The sequence below is a fragment of the Grammomys surdaster genome, unplaced genomic scaffold (assembly GCF_004785775.1).
Source record: "Grammomys surdaster isolate TR1022 unplaced genomic scaffold, NIH_TR_1.0 231, whole genome shotgun sequence".
NCBI lineage: Eukaryota > Metazoa > Chordata > Mammalia > Rodentia > Muridae > Grammomys > Grammomys surdaster.
In genome coordinates this window covers 71,055-92,871 of record NW_021604676.1, presented here as the reverse complement: position 1 = coordinate 92,871, position 21,817 = coordinate 71,055, and the positions used below count along the sequence as shown (strand labels likewise).

Here is a 21,817-nt window from a genome sequence, read left to right as displayed (position 1 = left end):
TTTGCATTTGGTCTGGATTGCCAGCCATGCTTTGTGTATTTATGTTTCTATTATTCAACCTTAAGGCTGTGTGAATCTTGTCTGGTTTGCACATATAATCAAAGGCTGTTTCTAAGCCAAATTTGTACCACTCAATTATGTTTAACCTACTTATTCTCCATCACATAGATGAAGTGATTGACAGAATTAAGTTTTCATTTTCCCAAGGGTCTTTTAGTAGTATGTTCATTTAGTTATATCTGTCTAAGAATAAATCCATTCATACTAGGTCTGTTCCATCCCTACACCCTAAATTGGCTTTATTTCTAGGTAAAGTTGTTAATTATTGGCAACTAATAAGATCCACAAACCTGCATTTTTCATGCTGACTATATTAACATTGCTTTCTTGGATAAATGAGTTTTATGTTATATTAAGAACAGGGAAAAATTGTCAATATTGCCATAGTGTTATTTTGGTATGTTATGGATATGCTATGATCACCTTGTGCTATGCTTGAGAACATGCCTGTACATTTTTATTAAGTCACAGTAGTTATGTATCTTCAGGGTATACATAACATAATTGTATACATTATACACATAGTGTAATACATCACACTCATAATAAAATCATTTCAATAAACATTTCTGTATATACAAACATTATTCATTTTTTATATGTTGGGATTTTTGTATTCTTCAATCATTTTTAAATATACCATATGCAGTTTTACTGGTTTCCCCACTCTGCTCAGGAAAAGCCAGAGATAATAACTAAATTCTTATTTTTTCAATCTTTAAAAACTATTTTACATATATGTATGTTTTGTATATGTGTAAGCTGGTATACCATGTGCTTGCAGTACCTACAGTGACCAGAAGAGGGTATAAGATCTCCTGGAGCTACAGTTATAGATAACTAAGAATTGTTCTGTGAGTACTGTGAACTGAACCCACGTCCTCTGGAGGAACAGTCAGTGCTCTTAGGCCCTGGGCATCTCTTAACCCCAACACTTCCAGCTTCTGTTGATCTTAAAGCCATTTTCCTCTATGAGGTTGATTAATTAGTTTCCACAACTGGGTGAGAACATGCAACCCCCGTGCCCCCCCCCCATGTTGAACTCATCTTTCTGAATGCACTGAATCCAACTGTATCCACACAGCTACAGATAACTAAATTTGATGTTTGTTATAGCCGAATAATGTTAATTATCTCTACATCACCGTCTCTCACCCAGTCATTCTATGAAAGATGCCTATATTAACTCCAGACACTCCCTATTTTATCTATAGTAGATATCGTTTGATAGAATGATTTCATCTCCAATAAAAGAGTTGCTAACACTTAAAGTGCTCTGCTAATGGGGTTTTGTTTTGAGTTGATTTTTGGAATCTCCATATTATTTTCCATAATGCTTACACTAATATGCAATCCCACAAGCATTGTAGCAAGGATAGTGCTTTTCTACATCCCAACATTGGTTATTTGTTTGTCCTTCTGTTTGCAGTAGTTCTAATTGCCATGGCTTGAGGTTGCACGTTTGATTTGCACTCTCCAGATGACCAGTGAAACTGAACATTTCTGTCATGCAGTTGATGCTGTTTTGCACGTCTTCTTTTGGAAAAGGTCTCTTTAGTTCTTTGGCCCATCTTAATTGGATTACCTGTCTTTAATCCGTTCAGTCCTTACGTTCTACCCATATTGAATATCAATCTACTGCCAAAGGAGTAGTTGGCAAGTATTTTCTCCCATTTTATAATTTGCCTCTGGGTTCTGTTACTTTCTTTATAATTTGGGAGTCTCTTAATTACTTTCTCACCCTGTATATTTTTACATTTTTGCTCTAGGTTTGAGTTTCACTCTACACTAAGGTTTAGTGTATAGGAATTTTGTAATGCCTGGTTAAACATTTATGTCTTTGATCCATTTTGAATGATTTAAATGTATGGTGAAATCCAGGGACATAGTTTCATTCTGCTTATGTTTATCCATTTTTTTTCCAGAAGAGACAGTCACTTGACTGCTGTGTGTTCTCAGGATCCTTGTCAGTTATCAGCAGATTCTGTGTCTGTTGGGGAGTGGGTGGGACTTGACTCCTGGGTTCTCCTTTTTGATTCATTGCTTTATGCTAGTGGCTTATTATTGGTTACTCTAGTTTTGCAGTGTTTTCTAAAGTCAAGTATTGTCTTGATTTTTTTATTTTACTGATCAATTAATTTACTTATTTATCATTTGTGAGTCTATGTATGCTTTAGAATTTTCTATGACTATGAATAAAGTTATTTTTTAATTCAAAGTTTTTCATTAAACTTACAGATTGTGTTAAGTATGCCATCACTTTTACAGTGTTAATTCTCTTCGAATAACGTGTAGCTTCCATTTGTGTGTGTGTCCTATATAACTCCTTTCATCAATATTTTGTGATTTTTCATGAGAGTAATGTTTTTACATTTTTTCTATTTATTTTTAAATATTTTATCTCCACAGCCTTCATGATGTAGAAGGTGACTTCCTTAATTTGTTTTTTGACTAGTTTTTAATTGCTGTGTTCTTGGTTTTTTAATCTTGATTTTGCAACCTATAATTTTAGTGAATTCATGTCATCATTGTAACAGATTACCTTGTTTATAATATATTTTAGGTTTGATATTTTTAAGTTTTAGAATTTCATGTGATTTTTTTCAGTATGTTTTAGGGTGAAAGGCCTTATCTTGGATTATTTTCCAGCACATTTTCTTTTTTTATTGGATGTTTTCTTTATTTATATTTCAAAACACAACCTCATTTCCCCAGGTGGGACTCAAACCCACAATCCCCGGCTTAGCAGGCCAATGCCTTATCCATTAGGCCACTGGAGCTGGTGTCCAGCACATTTTCAGTGGTCTTATAAAACATCTCTCTTTGTTAAGTCTAATACCTAGACAGATATTTAATCCATTTCTGCCTTTGTCTTTTTTACTTTTGACTATTAGTTACTTGATTAATAGCACAGGGAGGGAATAAACCTGCTGATTTATGGGAAGTGGCTACTTTTACTACCTTTCTATTGCTATTTCTCTGCCTCTTGGTTTTACTGCCAGATTGAGTTATATCAGAATAGACATGCCTTTCTCCATTATTTATAGCTGTAAATTATAAACGATTTTAAAAGTAGAAGCAGCTATGTGTTTTCCTAAATATAAATTTATTCATGTTTAAGAGCATTTGCTACTCTTGCAGAGGACTCAATTTTGGTTTCCAGTACCTTTATGAAGAAACTCACCACTGCCTGTACCTCCAGAATCAGAGGATCTGATACCCTCTTCTGGTATCTGTGGGGACCAGCACACAATCATAAGACTAGTAAATCTCTTTAAAATACTATTTATCATTCCATATGCAGAGATAACACAAATTAAAATTACTTGAGGTCAAGGAAGAGACATGAAGTACATTCCATTTGTTTCTCTTGAGCCCTTGCATCTGACACACACTTAAATTGAATCCCTGGCCCTTATACAGGTATGTACACTGTGACCATGCCACTGATATACATACATACATACATACATACATACATACACACATACATACACATACATACATACATACATACATACATACATACATACGCCAAGTCCCTCCTCTGGCATATACTGAGTCCCTCATTCTAACACACACACACACAGGGACACACACACAGGCACACACACACAGGCACAGGCACACACACACAGGCACACACACAGGCACACACACACACACAGGCACACACACACAGGCACACACACACACACAGGCACACACACACACACAGGCACACACAGGCACACACACACACACACACACAGGCACACACACAGGCACACATGCCTGCTGAGCCCATTTTGCATTGCCCATACGTATACAAGTTCAGAGATGACTACTTGGGATTGGATAACTATCAGTAGGCTCATTTTTAGAGAAGCAATTCTCTCTCAGCAGTAATTAACCACTTATAGTCCTTAATCTAGGAGTGGATCCCAGTGAGGTTTCCCCTTTCCCCGTTGGTGTGTTGTCCTTACATAAGGGTTTATTTAGAGTTAAGGATCTACAGGGGTATGAGCCTGTTGCGGTAGGAAGGCATGGCATTAGGAGCAAACAGATCAAATACACATCTTTTCAAAGTCCCCTCCAGTGACAGACTTCCTCCACAAGTTTCAACTCTTAAACCTCCCTAGACAGTGCCACCAACTAGGGACCAAGTGTTAAATGCCAGAGCCAATGAGAGACATTTCTCATTGAAATCACTACAGCAACCATATTGTTAAGATTTCATGGATGCAGCTTCCTTGTCTGTGAGGAAGACACAAGCTCACAGCTGGCATCCTGGTCACTGGCTTTTACAGTGACCCCACCCTCTCTTACATATTTTCTGAGGCTTAGGTGGGAGGCTTGTATTGTAGATCCACTTTTTGTATAATAAAATTTTTCATTGTTACATTATCTCTTTTGTAAGATTCATCACATTATGATTTTGGTCTCCTTAATGAGGTCAATATAAAGTTGGGATTTGGGGCTTTTTTGTTTAGTAAGTAGAAATATCCAAGGCTTTGGAAGTGTATTGAGAAATCAGGTCACTAAATGCTACTGTTTTCATAAGGAAATTAGGAACAACTAAGACATTAAGGACTGATGAATGTTCTTGCTGATGGATTGTAAGATGTTTCCCTCTTAGCATCCTCCAAGCTTGCTCTCTGACCCACTTGTTTGTACAAATTTGAAATAAGATCTCTTCCTTGGCACTCACCCATACAGACTTCACACTTGGACCTGACAACTTATTAATAGATAAGAAATCTTACTGATTTGAGTTTTGATTTTTCTTATTTGCAAATGAAAATAGTAATATAAAGCTTAGAAGGTTTGAGTCAGAAGAGATAATTACTATGAAATAACATGTTTTCTGGTATGCCATAGGTATTTAAAGGAACTTTAATTCCCTTCCTCTTAGTAAAAGTAATTTCTGGATATTGGCCTCAAAGCTTCGCAAAAAATTAGAAAATGTTCTGATTGTAAATGATTTGACTGTTTAATATTAAGTAACAGTGGTATTGGTCTGATAAATTCAAATGATTTTTTATATTCAGTCAAATATTACAATAAATTTTGGAATGAACCATGCCTTTGTTAGAATCCTGGCTTTACTACTAGACAGTTATGGGATCTGAAGAAGTCAATTTTCTTGACGGTAATATTTGGATAATTCCTTTAAAATCTTAACGACAATTGCATATAGTAGATTCAAATATCACCTGCACTGCCTGCTACTGAGTTAAGTTTTCAATTAATACTAGTTCTTTTTTTTTTTTTTACATTTTCAAGTTATTGAGCTTTTAAATGCTCTATTATATTTAAAAGAGAAACTTCTAAATCTTCCTACCCAATTCAGAATCATATCACTGAGATTAAATGTCAACAATTGATAACTGCTCTTTCTTTAGTTAATCAAATCTAGTCAGCAACTTGGCAGAGGAGAGGTAGACTGATATAAGATGTAAGATGGGTGCCTGTACTGTACAGCTACCACTAGAAACACTTTAGTTACCTAGCACAGACTCAGCTTTATTGACAAGACGAATGATAGATGGTCTGGATGTGCACACCCCCTTAGGCCAGGATGGACCTGACTTAAATAGGGAGGAGGAGAAGGAAGATCTGGGAGGGAATAACTTAATTAGCTACAACCTCTGGCCTTTAGGTAACTCATTAATATGGAAATCTCTCTAGGGCTGAGCCCTGTAGCCATGCCCTCTACCTGTGGATGGTAATGCAAGCCTATCTGGGAGGAGCTGCTTTGTCCTACGTGACTGAATAGTGTAAGTTAGTGGAGATTTACGCCATGTGTTAGGAGCCTGGATTCTGGGAGCACGGTGGAACGGATGCCCATCCCTTGCAGGATCCCCAGGCAGGATTCCAGCCAGTGCTCTACCAAAATCCAAGACCCGGTTCACGGCCCAACAACAGGCAGCAATTGTAGCTGAGGCAGAATTCTCCGCAGCAGTTCCTATCCTAACCTGTGTCAAGCCCACTGCTACCACAGGCTCAGTCTGTGCTGCTGGGGATGTACTGTATCTAAGCAGCTGTGGTGGTCTCTTCAGTCTTAGTACAGGATTCCTGACTCCTGACTGAAACTCTTGGTCTCCTCTGGTCCCAGGTCTAGAATTCCATGCTTCTGTTCTTGTGCATGACTGTCTCCTGGGTCAGCAGAATGCTGTCAAAGCTCTTATCTCCTTGGAATATCTGTGTGTCGTTAGGAAGCTGGGGTTTTCTACTTCAGGAGTAGCAATTCTTGATCTATGCTTGTGCCGTTTGAAGAGAGCAGCATTACAGACTTAAAAATGAATGAGAGCTTGAAATCTACAGAGTTGGATCATAGTGTGACTCTGTGAACTCTCCAAGTTTATTAGGCCTTCATCCTGCATGTGTTTAAGTGGATATGGTAGCTTCAAATCTCTGAAATGTTTTTGACATTAGCTAAGGTGCCGGACTCAAGTATTTTAAATTGATTGGCATAATATATAAAAAGATTATAAACACATCATGACTAATGTCACTTAAATAAAAAGAATTTTTAATGATGTGTTGAAATTATGAGTTGTAAAAGAATGAACAGTAAATAAACAAACTTTGACATTAACTTTGTATGTATGTTGAATTACAGATGTACTGTTTTTTAAAATTATTTTTCTAGAATTATTTATTTGTTTTATGTATATGAGTGCACTGTAGTTGTCTTCAGACATACCAGAAGAGAGCATCACCATGTGGTTGCTGGGAATTGAACTCAGGACTTTTGAATGAGCAGTTATTACTCTCAACCACTGAGCCATCTCTCCAGGCCTGGTCAAGAATTCTTGGTGATCCAGGGCATTGGTTTCTCACTGTGAGGCTTCTGGAAGAGTTACCTGTCTTTAGCTTGTATAATGATTATCATCTTAACAATTACCTATGTGCAGTTATTACAGCTCAAGATATTGAAAGTTCGTGAGGAGGAATTTTTGAAAGTTATTTAAACTGATGTGATTCCAAACAATGCTCTAATTGTTTATAATTATTTTCAATGACAAATATTACAGCAAAAATTAGCCAGAGAGATTTCCTGTGCTGTGAACTGTGGTGAATCCAGAGACTCATGTCCGCTCACAGTATAAGGCTAAGGAACAGCTGAGTGCTTAACTCCAAACAGGAAACCTGCAGCTCAGAGCATTGTGGAATATGGGGAGAAAAAGTGCAAGGGCCAGTAGATGAGAAGAAGGAATGAAAATGTAATATTGTGGTCATGCACAGTCAAAGAAACTATGGTCTGTCTCCCAACTCTACAGCTACCTGCACAAGAGTGGATTTCCCACTAGCACAGTAAAGACCAGAGTGGAACTCAATGGGCCCATTCCCTATTCTACTGAACTTTTACTTGCTGGCAGATCATGGGAGAGAGGCCATCATTGATTCACTCCAGTGGAAAGATTGAAACCCAGGATCCTACAAACAGCCTTGTTTAAACTCTGTGGGTCACAAGACAAGCCCAGAGATGTGATTGTGAGAAAGAAACTTGTAAAGAAGAGTGTTTGAAGTGATTGTAAGGGAGGTGAAAGAGGTAGGATGGAGGGGGAATGGCTGAAATGCATTATATATGTGTCTTCCTTAGAGTTTTACTGCTGTGAACAGACACCGTGACCAAAGCTACTCTTATAAGGACACCATTTAATTGGGGTTGTCTTACAGGTGCAGAGGTTCAGTTATCATCAAGGCAGGAACACAGCAGCATCCAGGCAGGCATGGTGCAGGAGGAGCTGAGAGTTCTACATCTTCATCTGAAAGCTGCTAGCAGAATACTGGCTTCCAGGCAGCTAGGGTGAGGGTGTTAAAGCCCATGCCCACAGTGACACACATACTCCAACAAGGCCACAGGTCCCTCTAGTCTAATTCCTGGGCCAAAGGTATACAAAGCATCACAATATGGAATCATATATTTTTAAAAAATAAAAGTTAAAACTATGAAACAAAATTTTTATGTAAATTATCTAATGAAGATTTTTTGTATTTGATATCTGTCATACTGCACATCAATAATTAAAAGAACACAAAACAGCAACAATTATAGACACCAAGCCCGAAACTAAGGTTAGTAAGTATTGCATGTTAGTTTGTCTCATCCATAATAATGATGACAGATAATTAATCAATTTGTTTAACCTGTGAAGGAAGAATTTGTCCTAGATAATCTTACATTCATTGTTATCAATTCTTCATCTTCACAGTGAGAGCATCAACTATCATCCTCCAAATGTAATAGCTAATGAATCTTTGATTGGTGATTGGAAGATCAGGTTCATAGTCATTTTCAGCTAGATACTATGTTTGAGGCTAACCTCGGCTACAAAAGACACTACCTCAAAACAAAAAACAAACAAAAACCCAAACATAATAAATGACTATAAAAACAGCCTCAATCAGCGCATTAAGTTAGTAGGATTTCTGGAGAGTGTCTCAGAGTTTCTGTTGATTCAAAAAAAAAAAAAAAAAAACACCACCACCACCAATAAACATGACCAAAAAATCAAGTTGGGAAGGAAAGGCTTTATTGAGATTACACTTTTAAGCATTGCTCTGTTTGTCACATGAGGATGTCAGGACAGTATCTAAATCAGGGCAGGAACCTGGAGGTAGCATCTGATGGAGAGGCTATGGAGGGTGCTACGTGCTTGCTTGCTTCACATGGCTTTCTCATCCTGCTTTCTAACTGAACCCAGAGTCACCAGCTCAGGGATGACACCACCACAATGAGCTGGGACCTCTTCCATCAATCACTAGTTAAGAAAATGTCCTATAGCTATTTTATGAAGGCATTTTCTCAATTGAGGTTCCTTTCTCTCTGATGACCCTAGCTTGTGTCAAATTGTCATAAAGTAGCCAGTACAGACAGATACTTCTCTGGTTATGGGACAGGAGTCTTAATTTGGGGAATTGGCTATAATTAAATTAAAAAGACAGGGTTCTTGTGATATGAAATGGGTCTTGTGACATTTCCAGGTAAACCCTGGATGTGAAAAGTCAGGTAATCTCCAGGATTAACTCAGAGGTATAGAATTTGGCAAGAGGCTCTCCTGAGCAACATTGCTAAGACAAAGATATTTGGGCAAAAGATATGGTCTTGTACATTAGAATTTGTACAAACTACCTCTTGGAATAATTGCCCACTCCCAGATCAGCTAGTTCCCAAGATCCTTTGCAGCCCTAGAGATTACAGGCTACTGTTTACTAGCTTCTGTATCTGTACCTTCGTAAGTCTATCCCTTGTGTTTTTCCAATTTACTATAATCACTTCTTCATTCAATCTTTTTCCACAAAAGGAAAATACTCATCAGTACTGTGAATGTTTTTAAACATCTTACACATTGTTGCAGAATGTAACAAAATATCCAGTTTGGCTCTTAGTACAGATTCAGTGTGCCTGTTGACCCCTTTCAGCTATTCCTTCTAGCCTCTCCCCAATCCTCTGTGATTTTGCTGACCACAGAATCTCTTCTCCAGCAAGGAGCTTAATTTAAATTTAAATTTAATTTAAATTAATTTAAATTTAAATGCAATTAGCTTAATTTAAATTTTGGAATCTTCAGGTTCTCTATAGCTAGGCACTTTATTACTCTTGGATTGAAAAGCACACTCCATTCTAGGGACAAGTAACTATCCTATAATAAGGTGCTTACAAATGGACAACTACACAGCCTAGTTTTACCACAATCATTGTCACCTAAAATTTTTTAAAAGCTTCTAGGGCATATTGTAAGTAGAGATGCTTACAGCTGCATCTGTTTTTAATGATAATGTTTCTGTTACACAGCCTTGAAATTTTGCATGAGTAAGTATAGTCACCTAGGATCCCATTCGAGACTGGGTTGAACATTTTGTAACTTAAAGTGATTGCAGTTCCACTAAAAGTTATCATGGTGAAATGAAATTAGGGATGGTTTGCTGATGTCATACTGATCAAAATTAACTTACCAAGGGGTTTATTGTGTAGAAAAATGTTAACGGGAAAAGACTACAAGAAGTAAATACCTTGTCAAAACATGTGGAGTCCCGTGTGCCATATGATATCTTAGCATGTTAATTGCACTTTTAATACCAAAAAGGCACATCAACTAAAAAGTTATGATTGAAATGTCCTTAGGGTACTAGGTATATCAATCTAAACTAGCATTTGGAATTTAATGAATTCACTGATAAGGATCAATCTAGTCTTCCTTTGTATGACTTAGGAAGTTGTGATTGTTCAGATTTTCTTTTTACTGATAGTAAGGGTGAGAGTGATGAGGCAGGTTTGAGGTTTTCTGGTACTATTGAAAACTGCAAGTCCTGACTATGTATGAACTTAGCCAGAACTTGGTGCAGACACTAAGCAATATCTGTTTATGAATTGGGAGAAGCCTGCTTAAGTTTGCTTTGTTATTTGCCTCAGGAGATCTCTTTTGAAATAAGGTGTTTTCAAAGGAACAGAAGGGAAACTTGCTACCTATTCTGAGAACAGTGTAAACCTCACAGGACTTTGCATCCCCTCAGATGTAGAGGAGAATGAAGGAGAGGAGTGGTTAGGTATGCACAGGAGTCTTAACTGTATCTGATCAGGAAGGAAAGCTGCCTGTGGGTCTGCACCTGAACTTGATTCCCTCTGAAGCAAGTCTTGGTTAACTAATTCTATTTTACTATAACTTTAAAAGTGAAAGATAATCTCTAAATTTATAACAGGTGCCTTATTTCCTCTGAATCAAATCATTCCATACCAGAATTTCCCTTGGTTTACTATAGGTAATTGGCTGTAAGGTATTTTTGTTTTTAAACATACAATGTTTTAATTAATTTGTTAAATTGCTGTAGCCATCAATCATTTCACATTTGTAAAATTATATTCCCTTTGTATCATGTAATTTACCTATTCAGTGCATTTTATATTCAGGTTGGATTATGCGTATTTGGGTCAATGAAAGTTGTGTCTGTTTGATTTATGGTCTAAAAATAAAGTTCCCTGGATATTTGAAAAAAAAAGAAAAATGTCCTTATTGTGCCTGGGAATTTATTGTATGGTATCCATGAGAAACATGGTTAGGTATTGCTGACATGACATTTCGTCTATACTTTGAGTCTCTTTTGTCTTCCTATACTCTTCCCTCTTTCTTTGTTTTTAAAGTAACATTTAATGATTCACCTCATTGTCTTGGGAACACAAGAACATACCAAACCAAACAGCAATGGAAATGAAGAAGTAAGAGCAGAGTAGAATTTAATGATAGTTAAACAGAAAAAATATACAATGACAACATCAAACAATAAAATGATGAGCTGGTTGTTTGAAGAGATAAGCCAGATCAATGAACTGTTAGCAACCTACCCAAAGTAAAGTACATAGTAATAAAATTAGACATAAAGATGAGACATTACAACAGATACTAATAACTTTCAGAAATTCATAAGGGTATATCTTATGAGCTGATGTTCTAGATTCTAAGTAGAGGGCAGAAGCAGTTTTACTTTGTAGTCCAGGCTGGCCAACAACTCCCTATTAACACAGGCTGCCATTCACCTTGGAAACCTTGGATCTCAGGCTCCGAGTAGTGTATTAGTAGTACTCACTCTTCTGAAGTACCATAAATGTTCCATTAAAAAAAATAAGAGTTTCATAATTACAAATGTGTCACATTGAAAATGTACTTCAAGCTGTCATTTAGATTTTCTATACTGTGTCTGTGTGTCTGCATTCATGTCCATACTGTAGAATCAACCATGGTATTTTCCTTGCTCCCTCACTGAATGTGAGGAATGAATTGAGCTTTATGACTCTGCTAGAATGCTGACCAGCAAGCCCCAGTGACCCTCCTGCCTCCCCTTCCCATTATCAAGCTTTCTCCGGATACTGGAATCTAAATCAGGACCTCATATCTAAACAGTCAGGCAGGCCACTGTCTCAGTCTCCCCTTTCTTTGTGTGTATTTGGACTCCAATAAAAGGAAACTTCAACAAAAGCTTCCAAAATTTTTGTTCTTTGAGAATTTCGAGAATTGCATACATATGATGGATTTTAATCATGCTCAACCTCACTCAGCCTCCAGTGTCGCCTTCCAAAAGTATTCTCCTTAGAGTCCCATGCCAACTGCAACTTCCTCCTCCTCCATTTCTTTTTCTCTCCTTCCTTCCACCCTCCCCATCCTCATTCCTCTCCTTCTTTTTCACAGAGGGGTCCAGTCAACACTGACTATACACTCTTCAGTGTAAAAACCTCCCCTGGGTAATCAACACACCAAGGATCACTGTTCTGAAGAAGACTGATTTTCACTCTTCTGGCAGTCATCAACTGTCAATACCTCCTTGGCTCGGAGTAGGGTGTAGTGAGTGGGGAGGTCCAGGGGCAGGGGCAACTTGTATGTCCTGAATCCATGCTAGAATATTGAAACTGTTTGAGTAGTGAATTTTACTCTTCAACATTTAACTTTAACTTTAACTGGTCTATGATGAGTCTGATGCTGTGCAAACAGCACAATTTGACACAGGTTAACAGTCCATGGTTCTTCTTGTTCTTTTGGAGATAAGAGTTCAAACTTTAGCCAAGGCACACTAACCCAATTCCCCTCCTTAGCTTCTCAGTTACAAAGATTACAATCATGAATACTGAATTGTTTCTCACATGTGAAAAAAAGACTACCAAATATCAAGTATGTCCATGAACTAAAGACAGAAATGTATTGTTCTCTTTATAAGTGTTTTCTTTATAGATAAGCTCCGTGTGTACATGAACATATGTGTGTATACATGTTTGCGTGTGTATATGTGCATATGTTTATGAATGTCTGTGCATGTGTGGATTTTTATGTATAAGTGTGTGTGTGTGTGTGTGTGTGAGCATGCACACATTTGAAGATGTGTAGATGCTATCACACATGCTTGGTATAAGTCTCTGAGAGGACAACCTTGAGCATTGGTCTTCATCTTTCCCTTGTTGGAGAGAGAGACTCTGATTGGTCAAAGCTCTGTATGGCAGGCTAGCAGCCTGCAAGCTTCAGGGGATTCTCCTGTCTCCTCTCTCCACGGTGCACTGCAGTTAGAGATACCCACCACTGCACCCAATTTTTTTAGTCCTGCCAGGTAAACTTCAGTCCTATCCCTTGCACAAAAAGCACTTCACACATTCAATTAGCCTCACCTTGTTCTATATACAGAGATCCATGATCACCGTGAAATTAATGGGATGAAGACGGAATGAACAACATGTAAGGAGCCATGATAGGACAAGCTATTAACAAGTAGGTGATCTTCCTGAGATGAGTCTGCCTTAAATTAAAAAAAAAAAAAAACACAACATATTTTTACTGATAAGCAAGACTGAGAAGAAAGTCATTTTAGTAAATATTCCTACTATTAATATGTGTTTCCTGTTATTATTAAATATATAACAATCATTGGGTATTAGCCTACCCTTTTGAGCTTATCTCTGCAGAACTAGGAAGATGTACTATCTTGTATTCATGCTATAGAGACAATTAGATGACTTAACTCTTAATAATTATCCTCTAAGATTCCTAAAATTATATCAGCTCTTATATTGAGCTCTTCAATAGTGGCACAGCTGTTAGGTCCTTGCTGATAGTCAACACTGAAATGAGAACTCTGCCAGTCTTCAAGTGTCACAAGTTAATTGCTTCTTAGATAATAAGCAGGCATTCCACTACTAAGAGCATATTCCTAAGGATTGTAAAACAATTAGCCAAAGGTCATAAAATGGGAACTATGATTTATTATAGGTGCTGGGACAGAAAATAAAATATTACTAGGCTTATCTAATCAAAACTTTACTAATAATTTAGTTATGGTTTTTAACTCTCCGTGAACCTGTGGAGCTGTGAGAAGTGATGAATGTTTAGCAAAATAATTACTCCTAGTGGACATGCATGTAAACATCTTCTGTTGTAAACTTTTTATTCTATCTATATTAGTGAAATTGAAAGCTTATTTAAAATTGAGCTTTACATTGGGTGTGTTGTATGTGTGGATGAGTTTACATTAGTTAGAGACTTTAGTGATAGAAATATCTAATTAGAATTTCACTCACCCTTAAGAATGATGTGATGTTGGGAATACTGATGGAGAGAGAAAATTTTGAGTTCTTCCTGAAAGTAGTGAGGTACTTAACTTAATGAGGTGCTTGAACTTCCGCATCTCAATAAAGAACAAACTATCAAGAAAATGTGAGGGAAAATCTTGAAAGACTCAGAGAAAGGGGGGATCTATGTGTATGACATGACCATTCACAAGTTGTTTCTTGGAGTTTTTGTGGTCAAAAGCAGCTACTTTGTGTGTTAAGGAGTCAGTGACTGACTATATGATGTTAAGGTGAAAATAAAGCCGCAGAGCAGTCTAAACAATGATTAAGCCTGGGAATGAATAAATGATCCTGCAGGGAAAAGTTCTCCTCACATGGCCATTTCATTTTCTCCTCTCCCTTCTTTCTCATTTCTTTAGAGATGTGCTAGTCTTTGGGAGTGTTAGTTCATCCCCTAGAATATGTGACTTGATAATGAGCATACAGTAACTGTTATTAACATGGCTTCATATAAGCCTAACCTGAGCCTCATTCTACTCTCTTGTTAGAAGAAAACCTCCTTTTTCTCACAGGTGCCCATATTTTGGCTCTTTGGGATAATGATATAACATAATTCTTATTACAGAAACAAGCGAGTTAACCAAATGATTGACTATGGCTCTTCTTGTTGAATACAATGGTCATTGGTGCTTTAGCCTAGATTCAAAAGTACAGGGATTGCAATGGAGCTACTTACTGAGCATCACTTGTTGTTCATGGATGATCTCAATACTGACTTAGACTTTGGAACTACGACTGATATCATCTCAGTCCTGAGAAGGTATGTGCTAAAGTGTTGGGATCCGACACCTAGCCAAAGGCGGCTGTCATCTTTGCGGCCAACTTGAGCCATATACCCTGACAAGAGACTTGTTTTCAACAGCCTACAACAGCTGAGCACACTCTGATAAATATGGTTTTCTCCTATATCTTGTTTTGTTGTTAATTGCCCCCAGCTGCAGGGTGCACGTGGTAAAGCGTCTTCAGCTGAGTTCCCCTGCTTGTGCTTATATGTACCCATGATTTCCTTTCAATAAAGGCAAGACTTGAGGAGAGACTTGAGGAGAGACTAGAGGAGAGACTAGAGGAGAGACTAGATCAGACTCTGTCTCATCTCCATTCTTCACGTCCCTGTCCCCACTCTCTCTCTTGCTAGGCCCTGACCCACGGACCCGAGAAGCAGAACGGGCCATTACAAAGTGGCACCCAATGTGGGGCAGAACAGATAGTTACAAACTGGCGCTCAATGCGAGGCAGCAAGAACGAGAGGCCTAGTGAGGGGTGTTACCTGAAGAAGGGTCGACTGAAACTTCAGGAGTGAAACAGAGGTGATTTCGGTGGGAACGTGCCATGTGGAGACCAGTAGGTCATAATGGAGCAAGATATAAGTGACATAATGATAATGGGGCAAGAAATAAGTCAGCCTGAACTCAACTCTCTGTTTTTGTTGTGTTGTTTGCTGCTTGTGTGTGTTAATTGTTTGCTTCTGTTTTGCTGATTAAATGCTGTCTTTCATGTTCAAAAGAAAAAGAAAAGCATAGAATCCAAAATACGACCAAAGGTTGAAGTAATTGATTTGTCAGACCCAGATTGTGCTGACCTAGAGAGACAGCCAAAAATTATGACCCTGAATGCTCCTCTTCCTATAGGTCCCCTCCCTCTGCTGTTCAACATCCATATGCTCCTGCTATGGAGATAGTGGTTGAAGATCACAGAAAGGAGTTGTAGGACAAAATTTCTTTTCTTAACAAATTTCTCTTCTTAAACAACAAATAGAGTTAGAGGAAGAGTATCAGGACTTAATTAGTCAGCTACAAAAATTAAAGACAGGGAGGAGGTCTTGAGAGGGCAAGGAAAATTCCTCAGGTCCTCGAGTTCCTCAACCCAGAGTCCAAAGGCAGCCCCTGTCCTCTGGTTTTAGTTCAGCCACAGATAAGCCAGAAGAGGGAGAGGCTGAGGTTTTCCCTGCATCAGAGAGTAGACATGCTCAAGGAGTTGCATGGAGACATCACACAGGTTTTAATTTTCAAATTATTAAAGAATTAAAAAATTCGGTGGCACAATACGGTGCCACTGCTCCCTTTACTCTTACAATCTTAGAATCTGTTGCAGAGGAGTGGCTGACTCCTGGTGATTGGAATACTCTAGTGAGAGCAGTTTTTAGCAGTGGTGACTATCTTATTGGGAAATCAGAGTATCATGAGAATTGTAAAGAGACAGCTAGGAGAAACATTCAGGCAGGTAATGGTTGGTCCTTTGATGTCTTAGTAAGAGAAGGGCAATTTGCTTCTAATGGTAACCAGATGCAATATGACCCAGGCTTATTCGCTCAAATTCAAAATGCCGCCATGAAGGCTTGGCGCAAACTCCCGGTAAAGGGAGACCCTGGTGCATCTTTCACCTCAGTTAGACAAGGGCCTGACAAAAGATTTTCTGATTTTGTTCATCGATTAATGACAACAGCAGGGAGGATTTTTGGTAATGCAGAGGCAGGTGTAGATTATGTGAAACAACTTACATATGAAAATGCCAATTCTGCCTGCCAAGCGGCCATTACACCCTATAGGAAAACGACAGACCTTACTGGATATATCAGACTCTGTTCTGACATAGGGCCCTCCTACCAACAAGGCTTAGCTATCGTAGCCGCCATGCAAGGACAATCGATAAGAGATTTTCTGGCAAGCAGAGACAAAAAGGCCTGTTTTAAATGTGGCAAGCCTGGACACTTTGTCAAAGATTGTAAGGCAGAAAATGATTTAACCCAGAGACAGCCTAGAAAACAGCCTGGCCTATGCCCATGTTGCAAACGTGGAAGGCATTGGGCTAGTGAATGTAGGTCCAAGACAGATACACAAGGAAACACCCTTTCCCATAATCAGGGAAACAGGAACAGGGGTCAGCCCCAGGCCCTGAACCAATACAAGCCAAAACAGGCTTATGGGGCAGTCAGTTTCATACCAGCAAACAACAACCCCTTTCAGAACTTAGTCAAGCAACACCAGGAAATGCAGGACTGGACCTCAGTTCTGCCACCCACACAGTATTAACCCCAGAAATGGGACCTCAGGCCTTACCCACTGGAGTGTTTGGACCACTCTATCCAAATGTGTTTGGCCTGATATTGGGAAGAAGCAGTGCTACTATGCAGGGACTACAAAATTTTCCTGGAGTTATAGACAATGATTATCAAGGTGAGATTAAGGTAATGGCCAAGGCAATACAGAATATAGTCACTATTCCTACAGGAAGAAGGATAGCTCAACTATTGTTACTTCCATTGGTTCCTACTAATCACAAATATAAGAGTCCTAAGAGAGGGGATCAAGGCTTTGGTTCCTCTGATGCATACTGGGTACAGACTACAGTTAAACAAAAACCTATGATGACAATATTGCTTGATGGGAAGGCATCCCAAGGTTTAGTTGATACAGGAGCTGATGTGACGATTATCAAACAAAGCGATTGGCCTGCCACCTGGCCTCTGACCCCAACTTTAACTAATTTGAGGGGAATTGGCCAAAGTCAAAATCCACAGCAAAGCTCTAAGGTGCTGACATGGAGAGATAAAGAAGGGAATACAAGGAATATACAACCCTATGTCATCCCGGGCCTTCCCATTAATCTCTGGGGCAGAGATCAGTTATCCCAGTTGGGACTGATTATGTGTAGCCCTAATGAAGTAATCATGGCTCAAATGATAAACTCTGGATTTTCTCCAGGGAAAGGATTAGGAAAAAGTGAAGATGGGATTACTCATCTTATTGAGGTCCATGATAACTCTGGAAGAAGAGGCTTGGGGCATTTTTGATGGGGGCTATTGATTCAGCTGCACCTCTAGAGCATTGTGCGGATCCCATCACCTGGAAGGAGGATTCGCCTGTCTGGGTGGATCAGTGGTCTCTAACCACTGAAAAATTACAAGCTGCTCAGTTGCTAGTGCAGGAGCAATTATAGGCAGAACATTTAGAAGAGAGTAACTCTCCCTGGAATACCCCAATATTTGTAATTAGGAACAAGTCAGGAAAGTGGAGATTGTTGCAAGACTTGAGGGCTGTTAATGCAACCATGATTCTGATGGGAGCCTTACAACCTGGGCTGCCCACACCAGTGGCCATACCTTTAGGCTATTATAAAATAATTATAGATTTAAAAGTCTGTTTCTTTACTATCCCTTTGCATCCTAACGATAGAAAGTGCTTTGCTTTTAGTGTCCCCGCTATAAACTTTAGATAACCTATGAAAAGATATCAACGGAAGGTCTTGCCTAAGGGTATGGTTAACAGTCCTACCTTGTGACAAAATTTTGTGGCTTCCACCATAGAGAGTGATAGAACCATGTGGAAGCAAATCTACATGATTCATTTCATGGATGATATTTTAATAGCTGGAAAAGATGGAAAACAGGTACTCCAGTGCTTTGATGATCTTAAAACAGCTTTGCAGACTGAAGAGTTACAAATAGCACCAGAAAAGGTACAATTACAAGATCCATATACTTATTTAGGATTTCAGATTAATGGTCCATGTATTATTAACAGTAAGGCCACCTTGAGGACTGATTCCCTTAGGACACTTAATGATTTTCAAAAACTGTTGGGAGACATTAATTGGCTATGACCATATTTGAAACTTATGACAGGAGAGTTGAAACCTTTGTTTGACATTCTCAAAGGAGATCCTGACCCTAAGTCTGGCAGGGCTCTAACAGAGGAGGGTAGAAAAGCCTTACTAAAGGTTGAGAATGCTATTCCATCCCAATTTGTAACTCATATTAATTATTCTAAGCTTTTATATTTTCTTATTTTTAACACTAAACTTGCTCCTACTGCAGTTCTTTGGCAAACTGCACCCATATTATGGGTTCATCTTCCCTCATCCCCTAAAAAGATTCTTTATCCATATTATGCAGCTGTAGCAGATATGATTATGTTAGACAGAGATAACAGTCAAAAATATTTTGCAAAAAATCCTGATGTCATAGTACAACCATATACAAGACATCAGGTTAATTGGCTTATGCAGAGTTCTGAAATTTTGCCTATAACATGTGCTTCATTTGGTGGTCAACTAGATAACCATTATCCGCCAGACAAATTAGTTCAATTTTGTAATCGCCATGCATTTGTTTGTCCATCTCGTACTGTGCATACACCTATAAAGGAAGCATTGCTAGTTTTCACTGATGTGTCCTCATCATGAACAGCTGCTTATGCCTTTAAGGATCAAGTAATTTCCTTTGCTACATCATCTGTGTCAGCTCAATTGGTTGAATTACATGCTGTTGTTGCTGTGTTTCAAGCATTTCCAAATCAAACCATTAATATTTACACAGATAGTTCATATATAGCTCAATCTATTCCTCTGCTAGAAACTGCTGTGCAAATAAAGCACTCCTCACAAGCAGTCGATTTGTTTTTACAGTGCCAACAATTAAGTTTGAGGAGAAAGTGTAAATTCTTTATAGGACACCTGAGAGCCCACACTGGGCTACAAGGTCCTCTCGCTGAAGGAAACACCAAGGCAGATCTAGCCACAGTGGCTTTATCAGATCTGACATCTAACTTAGAACAGGCCATAAAGGCTCATGAGTTACATCACCTTAATTCTAAATCTTTAAAGGTCATGTTTAAAATTACCAGAGAACAAGCTAGACAAATTGTCAAACAATGTCAATCATGTGTTAAACTTTTACCAGTTCCTCATTTAGGTGTGAATCCAAAGGGACTGATACCAAACAGTCTCTGGCAAATGGATGTTACCCATTATAATGAATTTGGAAATCAAAAATATATACATGTATGTATAGATACATACAGTGGTTTCATTTATACAACATTACAAACTGGAGAGGCAAGCAAACATGTGATCAACCGTATGCTTGCTACAAACGCTGTATTGGGTGTGCCAAAACAGATCAAGACTGACAATGGCTCAGGTTATACTAGTTCTAGTTTCCACCAATTTTGTGAAAAATTGGGAATACTACATAAAACGAGTATTCCATATAATCCACAGGGCCAAGGTATGCTAGAAAGGGCACATCAAACCATTAAATGTCAATTCAAAAAAATTAAAAAGGGGGACGGGTACCCTACCAAGGGATCCCCCAGAAATATCCTTCATCACACGCTCTTTATTTTAAATTTTTTAACTTTGGATTCTGAAGGAAAATCTGCTACAGATAGATTCTGGCATCCTGATACCAAAAAGAATTTTGCAACAGTCCTCTGGAAAGACCAATTAACTGGAACCTGGAATGGGCCAGATCCAGTGCTTATCTGGGGAAGAGGTTCTGTCTGCATATATTCTCAAACGGCAGATGCCACATGCTGGCTGCCAGAGAGACTGATCAAACAAATAGACAACAATAACAAATCCAGGGAGGAGAAACCCCCTGAGAAGTGTACTTTTTCTTTACAGGAAACATGAAGATGCTTCACAATTGCCTTCAAACTGGCACAGATCAACCAGCATACTGGACTTGGGAAGTTCTCAGTGCGGAAGAAGACATCACCACCCACACCTCCAGGGTGGCTCTATTGGACTTTTGGTTCCCTGATTTATGATTTAGTGGGGTATATTGTTTAGACTCAGGAGAAAACCCATTACCACAGTTACTATAATTGGTTTTTTGGGTTTAGGATTGACTGGGACAGGAATGGAGATTTTCTTTATTTGTTTTGTTTTGTTAAGATCAAAGCTATGATCAGTTCTGTACTTCTATAGATTTAGATTTAGAAAGAATGGAATCTGCTATAATGCATTTGTAAAATTCATTATCCTTCTTAGCTGAAATAGTGCTACAGAATAGAAGAGGCTTATACTTTTTACTCCAACAGAGGGAGTTGTGTGCTATCCTAAAAAGAGTGTTGCTTTTGCAATAACCATTCAGGCATTGCTAAGTCTCTTGTCTCTTGGGTTCATGCTGTTCAACAAACTGATGGCTTTTATACTACAATAGATAGACGCTATTCAAATGAAACCCATACAGGTCCGTTATTACAGGCTGGAAGAAGGGGACTCTAAAACCTCTGTCATCAAGACTGACAAGGATTAACCTCTAACTTACGCGCTAAGCCGGATAGTCAATTGTAACGGCCGTTTCTTTTGTAACGGCCGTCAGGTTCTGCTACTTTGTAAAGGCCGGCCGGTTCTGCTGCTCCGGTCCGCAGGTCAGGGTCTAGTAAGAGAGAGAGTGGGGACGGAGGAAGGGGGAAAAAGGGGCGAGAGACGCAAAAGATAGATACAAGACAGAGTCCGGTGGCGTCTCTTCAAGTCTCTTCTTTATTCTCCTCTCTTCTTACTATATTCTCACTCCTTCAGTCTCCTGACACCTCTCACTTTCTCACTCCTTCCTCTACTTCCTATTTCCTACTACCTCCTACTACTTACTACCTCCTACTTTCTACCTCCTTAATAGAAAGGAAATCCTGGGTATTTATACCCTTTACCACGTGACTTGTCCTCGTGGACAATCTCAACTGAAGCCACTACGTCACGTGCCTTGTAGCCATGGATACCAGGAGCACCTTGCAGCTGGGGGCACTAAACAGTGTAACAAGATGTTTATCAGAGTGTGCTCAGCTACTGCAGGCTGTTGAAACAAGTCTCTTGTCAGGGTATATGGCTCAAGATGGCTGTAAAGATGATAGCCACTTTCGGCTAAGAGTCGGCTCCCAACAG

The 21,817-nt window shown here is 38.8% G+C and overlaps 1 pseudogene; it reads left to right on the top strand.

Annotated features, from left to right (window-relative positions):
* Positions 1 to 13,251: 13,251 nt before the first annotated feature.
* LOC114626246 overlaps positions 13,252 to 21,817 on the top strand; it is a 63,529-nt pseudogene continuing 54,963 nt past the window's right edge.